This window comes from Sapajus apella, unplaced genomic scaffold (genome assembly GCF_009761245.1).
Source record: "Sapajus apella isolate SASKATOON/1434 unplaced genomic scaffold, GSC_monkey_1.0 scaffold55, whole genome shotgun sequence".
Lineage (NCBI taxonomy): Eukaryota > Metazoa > Chordata > Mammalia > Primates > Cebidae > Sapajus > Sapajus apella.
The window spans coordinates 14564188-14572633 of record NW_022436995.1 but is presented as its reverse complement, the minus strand read 5'-3'; the positions used below and the strand labels follow the sequence as shown (position 1 = coordinate 14572633).

The 8446-nt window shown below is 46.9% G+C and overlaps 1 long non-coding RNA gene across 1 annotated transcript; it reads left to right on the top strand.

Annotated features, from left to right (window-relative positions):
• The first annotated feature begins 393 nt into the window (after window positions 1-393).
• Window positions 394-1319, top strand: LOC116527729. The gene is made up of 2 exons (XR_004258692.1): window positions 394-508; window positions 828-1319. It is a non-coding gene; the product is annotated as an uncharacterized LOC116527729 (long non-coding RNA).
• The last annotated feature ends 7127 nt before the right edge of the window (window positions 1320-8446 follow it).

Below are 8446 nucleotides of genomic sequence, written 5' to 3'. Positions count from 1 at the left end.
GGATTCCTGACTTACAGAAACTTGAGATAATAAATGTTGTTTTAAGCCACTCAGTTTTGGATTAATTTGTTACATAGCAAAGATAACTAATATAGCCCGCCCCTTTTTGTATCATATTTTCTAACAGTTTATTAGGAAATGAAGAAGTTATTTTAGGCTGGGCACAATGTCTCACACCTGTAATCCCAGCACTTTGGGAGGCAGAGGTGGGTGGATCGCCTGAGGTCAGGAGTTCAAGAACAGCCTGGGCAACGTGGCAAAACCCTGTCCCTACTAAAAATACAAAAATTAGCTGGGCATGGTGGTGTGAGCACCTGTAGTCCCAGCTACTTGGGAGGCTGAGGTGGAAGAATCGCTTGAGCCCAGGAGGCAGAGATTGCAGTGAGCCAAAAGCACCCCACTGCACTCCAGCCTGGGTGACAGAACAAGACCTTGTCTCAAAAAAAGAAAAGAAAAGAAATTTTATAACTAGCCACATTAATATAAACCCTTATATTTTGATAAGTTTGTATTTTTAGGCCGGGCGCGGTGGCTCAAGCCTGTAATCCCAGCACTGTGGGAGGCCGAGGCGGGTGGATCACGAGGTCAAGAGATCGAGACCATCCTGGTCAACATGGTGAAACCCCGTCTCTACTAAAAATACAAAAAAATTAGCTGGGCATGGTGGCGCGTGCCTGTAATCCCAGCTACTCAGGAGGCTGGGGCAGGAGAATTACCTGAACCCGGGAGGCAGAGGTTGCGGTGAGCCAAGATTGCGCCATTGCACTCCAGCCTGGGTAACAAGAGTGAAACTCTGTCTCAAAAAAAAAGAAAAGAAAAAAAAAAAGTTTGTATTTTTGTGTTTTTTTATGGTAGGATAATCATATTTGTAAGTAATTATAATTTGTTTCCCTCTTTTTGATGTTTTATACCTAATTGCATTAGCTAAGATCTTTAGAATAATGTTAAATAACAAGCTATTAGAACTCTTCATCTTGTTCTCAGATTTGATGGAATGCTACTTGTATTTTACTCTTGATTTTGGCTGTTGGTTTGAGATTTATTTATCATGTGAAGTAAGTATATTTTGATTTCCCATTTACTTGAGCTTTTAAAAAGAAAATCGGAAATGGATGTCGCAATTGACCAAACATCTATTCGGTATGTAAAATGATCTTTTTCTCCTTTGACCTATTGCTGTAGCAAATCAGCTCACTGCCATTCTAATATAGAGTTATCCATGCATTCCAGGAATGTTTGCTCATGGTGTATTCTTTTAATACATTGTTGACATACATTGGACTTGATCTGATTAAATTTTCATGAGGACTCTACATCTGTATAAATGAGGCTGGTGTATGAGTGTATGACTCATTCATTCTGTCTCTCTTTGTGGCATTCTGGCTTTACGAAAAGAATTGAGAAGAGTTTGAGTTAAGGTCCTGGCAAGAAACGCTCACTCAAGATGGTTTAACTAAAGAGACTTTAATGAAGAGACTGCTTATAGAAATCTGGATAAGGGGGCTGGTTGTGATGGCTTATGCCTGTAACTCAGCACTTGAGGTGGGTGGATCATTTGAGGTCAGGAGTTTGAGACCTCCTGGCCAACATGGCAAAACCCATCTCTACTAAAAATACAAAAAATTAGCCGGGCATGGTGGCACATGCCTGTAGTCCCAGCTACTCAGGAGGTTGAGGCAGGAAAGTCATTTGAACCCGAGAGGCAGAGGTTGCAGTGAAGCAAGATGGCGCCACTGCACTCCAGCCTGGGTGACAGAGTCAGACTCTGTCTCAAACAAACAAACAAAAAGGAAATGTGGTTAAGGTTAGGGAACAAACAAGAGATGATGAGGTACCCAGAGACTAGACATTATGGTGAATGTTACCATCCTTACGGCGTCAGGGACAATGGGAGGAACCTCTGTGACTGGAGCCCAGGGAGAGCTGGGACCTTGGAGAAGAGGTGCAGGCAAGAGCTGAGCTTTGGAGGAACAAAGGCCCTGCCAGAGACAGGGCATGAAAAGAGGCAAGGCACAGATGAGACACACCAGCCCTTCTCACCTCCCGCCTTCCACACCCTTGCCCATACCCCCTGTGGCCCATACCTCCAGCAAGGGGCTGGAGGACAAGGGATCCCGGGTGATGAATGCGGTTTGTGGGGCTCCGGGCTGGGCAGGGAAGGAAGTGGCCCTGGTGTGATTTCTGTCTCCTGACTGATACGTGCATAACCATGTGTTTAAGATGTTTTTAATATTCACTTCCAGGGCTTTTATACAATTTCTCTGTGTTGATTTGTTTTGTTTGTTTGTTTGTTTCTGTTTTGTTTTGTTTGAGACAGGGTCTTGCTCTGTTGCCCAGTCTGGAGTGCTGCGGCGCTATCACGGCTCACTGCAGCCTGGACCTCTTGGGCTCAGTCGATCCACCCACCTCCTGAGTAGCTGGGACTACAGGCTTGTGCCACCGTGCCTGGCTAATTTTTTAATTTTTGTAGAGATGGGATTTTGCCATGTTGCCCAGGCTGGATTTTTTTTTTTTTTTAAATTTAGAGAATTAATTTGGGCCAACGTTGAGAACTGTAGCCCAGGACTTGTTTTTTCACTCACTATTATTTTGATTATTTTGACTCTTGCTGACTTGGAAAGAGTGCATCTCTTGAGTATTTTTTTCCCCATGAAAAGTAGAACCATGCATGGCCTGTGTCCTAAGTTTTGACATGTAGGAAAGTCTTTTTCTGTTGCCTTCATGCATGAATGCACCAGGCAAGTTGTTAAAATGTGAGGTCACAACTGATGTCTCAAAATTCTATAGAAGAGTGATTCCCAAAATGTGTTCTCTTGCACACCAGTCTTACCACGTAGTCTACGGCAAAGGATTTCGTAGTCAAATAAGTTTGGAAAACTGCGCTTGCTAATATTGCTGGTTTAACAACGTGCATGAACACATTAAAAGCCCTGAGAAAGCCTCAGCATAGGGTTTATCTTGTTTTGTTTAATTCAGCATTTCCCAAGCTTATTTTATGATGGAAACTTCTTTCCCCAGCATAGTTAACCAAATTCCATGGACTCTGTCTTCCAATTACACACTTTAAGCAAGGTTGGGCTGGGTGTTGTGGCTCACACCTGCAAACCCAGTACTTTGGGAGACCGACACGTGAGGATCACTTGAGCCCATGAGTTCAAGCCAGCTTAGGCAACACAGTGAGACTACCATATCTACAAAAAATCAAAAAAATTACCTAGGCATAGTGATGCGTGCCTGTGATCCCAAGCTACTTGGGAGGCTGGGGCAGGAGGATCGCTTGAGCCTAGGAGGTTGAGGCTGTAGTGAGCTGTGATCACACCACTGCACTCCAGCCTGGGTGACAGAGTGAGACCCTGTCTCAACAACAGCAACAAAAATTAATGTTGTAGATATTTCTCCATATTTCTCTCTGCATAGGTGCTGACAGAATTCTTTCTTTACCCTTGCAATTCAGAAATTCTGCATGGCATTTCCAAGTGTTCAATTCTTTTTATTATTATATTTATTATTTTTATTATTTTATTATTTTTATAATAATAATTTATTCCAAGTGTTCAATTCTTTTTGTTAACTTGACTTAAGGAGGAACCTTTTAAATGTATAAGCTCAGGCTTCTCATCAGCTCAGGCATATTTTTCTCCTGTGATTCTTGCTTTTGTTTCATTTGGTTAGTGTTTTTTTTTTTTTCTTTTTTTGAGACGGAGTCTTGCTCTGTTGTCAGGCTGGAGTGCAGTGTCGTGACCTCGGCTCACTGCAACCTCCGCCTCCTGGTTCAAGCGATTCTCCTGCCTCAGCCTCCTGAGTAGCTGGGATTACAGGCGCCCGCCACCATGCCTGGCTAATTTTTGTATTTTTAGTAGAGACGGTGTTTCACCATGTTGGCCAGGATGGTCTCGATCTCCTGACCTCGTGATCTGCCCGCCTCGGAATCCCGAGGTGCTGAGATTACAGGTGTGAGCCACTGCGCCCGGCCTGTTCAGTGTCTTCTTGAAGCCCAGATACCTATCATGTTCTCTCTTTGTTTTTCATCCTGTTGAGCTTTTCCCCTGCAATCTCAGAGAACTTCTCCTATCTGTCCTTCACATTTACAGATTCAATGTTCTGTAGTTCCAATTCTGTTCTTTACCATCTTGATGGAAATTAAAATTCTGCGGCATTTTTAGTTTCTTTGCAGCCTTTCTTTCTCTCCTCTGGTTTGTTTTTGATTTCCACCTGCCTCTCAGCCAGCAGCCTTCTCATTTCATTCTTTCCATCTTATCTTTCAACTCTCATTTCTTAGAGCGCACACTTTAATTAAATGAGTTGAGTACAGAGCAGATGTGGCCTGCAAGTTATTTATGTTTATGTGATAAATCTTTTCAAAGGGATTATTTTTCTCTGCCCTTTTAGAACCACATTCTCTTCTTTGCCTCATGCAGAGTCTTTTCAAAGGCTCTGTGTATTTCCAAGTGTATGTGTGTGCATGTGGGTTTGTGTGTGGGGGTGTGTGTTTGCTTTTCTGTGTACTCCTACTTTAAAAATGAGTGCTTTAAACTTTAAAAATTTTTATTTTTTAAAAATATATTCATTTAGAGACTGGGTCCCACTATATTGCCTGGGCTGGTCTCAGTCTCTTGACCCTGAGTGATCCTCTGGCCTCAGCCTTCCAAGTGGCTGGAATTCTAGGCAGGCGCCACCACATCTAGCTAAAAATGAATGTTTTATAAAATCTTATTATTTTCCCCCAAACAAAGAGAAGGAAATGGATTATCTTTAGGTCACCCTTCGCCTGGATGTTGCTCCAGCTGTCTTGTCATATTTTAGGACTGGCTAATGCAGTTTCTCATCACCGGTTGGCTATGAACACAAGCCACATGTGACATGCCTCCCCACTTGTCACCAGAGTCACCAGCCAGTGGCCGAGCTGGCTTCAGGGTTTGTGTGTGTGTTTGTGTGCAAATGTCCCGTTCTTTCCCCCACTCCAGCTGTTTTCCAAGGCAGTTGGTAGCATGGCAAGGGTTTTCCAAAGATGCCCTGCAAGCCCCATGTCCCGCCCCAGTTCGGGGTCAGTGGCATTCTGCCAGGACCTCTTCTACTTCTCATGATACAGTTTTGCTTTCTCAAACACTGGAGTTGTGAATCAGCCCTTGGGGTCTTCTTTTCTTCTGTGTCTTGCACATTTTACAGCGATCCCCAGCTTTCCTGGCACGAGAATGCACCTTCTCTGGCTTTCAGTCCAGGCCAACAGGCCTTCCCTTCTTTCCTAGTCTTTTGATCAATTCAGCTGGGATCTGGGAGGGAGGAGAGTTCTACACCAGCATAACAGGATATTGTGTGGGACTCTTCCTCCTGTTCTGGAATTGCAGCTAACACCCAAAGCTGAGTACAAAAGGCACTGGGGACCCTGCCTTCTGCATTCAGAGAGTTGTCAGTGGGTGGTCAGCAGCAAGTACCATCTCCCTCCTGCAGGGCTGATGGCTCTTCTCTCATCAGCCACCACCACCTCCCACAGTGACTGGAAGAGGAGCAGCGGATGGAGCGGCCAGTTGCCATGTGCGGAGGGCAGTGTTTGTGGTAGAGGCTGCTTGCTCCCCCTTCACAGGAGACGAGGGGTGGGGCGGGGTGCCTTTCCTCCCTGATAGCATAAGAGAATTGCTTGTAAGGAGAGACAAGCATGCCATCCCCCAGGGGGGCATCTGCTTAGTCTGTAGATCCCCTTGTATACTAAGCTGCCTGAGTTGGGGAAGAGAAATAGGAGACAGATGGCAGGGGGGAGAGAGAGTTGTGTGAGGTGGCTGGGCTCAAGTGGACAAGCCGGTATCCCACCCCGAGGGCGTCTGTCTAGGGCTTGATAGAATGCACAGGCTGTCCACGACACAGTCACCAAGGCAAAGAGGAGGGAGAGGAGGAGCCAGGGAAGCAATGACAATCCACCCAGGAGAGGACGTGTGAGAGTTGCTTCCAAGTCCCCCCGGTGACTGAGAGACTAGAAGAGGGATAGGAGGCGCGTCTAGAGCCGGATGCTCCCCTCCACTGTGGCCTTGTCGGGGTGGAAGGGACAGTCACTGCTCTTGTCTGGGCAGAAGTGGGAACGGCAGAAGAGACAAACAGGAACACGTCTTGATTACAGAAATGAGACAGTCCTCATAGATGAGAAAGTGACAGCGGAGTTGTGGGATGCAGCCACAATGTCACTAAGATCCCTGTCACCCAGCAGGAAAGGGATTTCAACAGAGCACAGCTGACTCTGTGTGTGTGTGTGTGTGTGTGTGTGTGTGTGTGTGTGTTGGGGGGAGATTATTAACAATTTCACGTCTACACCCTAACAAATTGAGGCTCTACAATAAATGTGCTACACTTGGGAAAAAAAAAGTCCTTAAAAATCAATGAGAAAGAAAACAGCTTTGTAACTTTTTAGGAGTAGAGGATCACAAAAATATGGGATGGGAACATGTGAGTAGTGAGGATAGATGGAAGAGACTTTCAGCAGAGGACCCAGGGGCTTGAAAAGCTAGTCCTTGTTCTCTGGCTTGCAAATGACAGAAGCCGAACTCACACTAGCCTGAGAAAAATGAGGATTTATTGGAGGGTCTTGGAGCATCTCACAGAATCTAAGTAAGAGCCCAGTAATTGAGCCAGCAGAGGGGCGGGAATGTAGGTGGGCCTTAGAGACATCTGGGACCAGGGATCTTCTAGCCACAGCAGCCCTGCCAGTTTCTTGTTTTTGCAGGTCAGCCTCATTCTTTCTTTTCCCAGAAGACTGGTTTTGTCTAATACAGAAAATATGACCACTGACAGCTTCTGAGTGTTGTAACTTGGAGGTTATGTCATGAGAAAGAAGCGAGTCTTGATGTCCCTGAATCTGAAAACACCACAAGAGGGGCCTCCCTGGCTGAGCTCAGGCCAGGCACACGGCCCTAGACAGTCAGCTTGACCTGGGAGGGCAGCCTTATATAGAGAGATGGGAGGTGAGCCCTGCAGAGAAACAGGACTGTGCCACCACAGAAGAAAGAAGGTCAGACAATTGGGACAGGTGTTCCCAGCAGGACTCTGACAGCCTGACATCATGGCCTTCTGCAAACATGAGATTCTGATGATCCCACCATTACAACGACTTCCCAGGAGTCAGGTCAGCTACAGAGGCCCTGATGAAACTCTGCCCTTCATCTCTGACAACAGTAATGTAGCTAGCATTTATTATGCACTTACTCTGCGTCAGGCCCTGGGCTGCACTCTATATGGATTTTTCTTTTTGTTTTTGAGACGGAGCCTTACTCTGTTCCCCAGGCTGAATGCAGTGGTGTGATCTCGGCTCACTGCAACTTCCACCTCCTGAGTTCAAGCAATTCTCTTGCCTCAGCCTCTGGAGTAGCTGGGACCAGAGGCGCATGCCAGCTTGCCTGGCTGTTTTGTATCTTTAGTAGAGATGGGGTTTCACCATGTTGGCCAGGCTGGTCTCAAACTCCTGACCTCAAGTGATCTGCCTGCCTCAGCCTCCCAAAGTGCTGGGATTACAGGCATGAGCCACCACACCTGGCATCTACACGGATTTGTAGTTCATCCTCATTGCAACTGTCTTACTCCCCTCATTTTGCAGACGAGGATGCAGAGACATGGAGAGGTTAGGAGCCCAAGGTCACACAGCAAGTGAGGGGCAGTGCAGGCACTCTGCTGGGGTCAGTCTGGTCCCCAAGTCTGTGTTTTCCATCACCAGGTTCCCTTGCCTCCAGGATTGAAGGTCTGGGGCTGGGCATTCCCAGAGGAGGTGGAAAAGTTCCCTAGCCTGGTGGATGGTTCTGCCACGTGGACTTACAAGGCATCACAGCCAGAGCCTGAGGAACTTTCTGGGGCCTGTGCCCTTCATACTGCTAGCTGTGCCATCACAGGGTCTCTAGAGGGTCATCATAAGCAGCTGAGAGGTGATGTTCCTGTCTGCAAGCAGCTGCTGTGGTCAGTGAGTGGCTGCATAGCTGGGTCCTCCATCCTGGTGGCTTTGGGGACAGTATAGGTCCTGGTTCTCTTCTCCCTCCATTCTTCACTTCCTTTCACTCTCTTCCCTTCTGGTTTGCCCTCTTCCTAGACTCCTGGCTTCCTGAGGCCTGCTGCACAGGCTCTGGCTAGGATGGAGAGGGCTGCAGGCAGGACCGGAGTCAGCAGAGGGCGCCAAAGCCTCTCAACACACCCATGGCCCAGGACTAGCCCAAGAGGAGAGCTCTGAGAGCCAGGACAGGTGGCTACGTGAGCCCTGTGGATTCCCCCCATTTCCCATGCGTCAGCCAGCCATGGGCCTGCAGTGCAGTCACAAACATGCACCAACCCTCGTGTGTGTGTGTGTGTGTGTGTGTGTGTGTGTGAGACACCATCAAATTGTCTCTGAATTTGCATGGCTTCGTGTGTTTGTGTGTGTTTGTGTGTGTGTATGTGTGTGTGTGTGTATGTGTGACACCCATCAAATTGTCTCTGAACT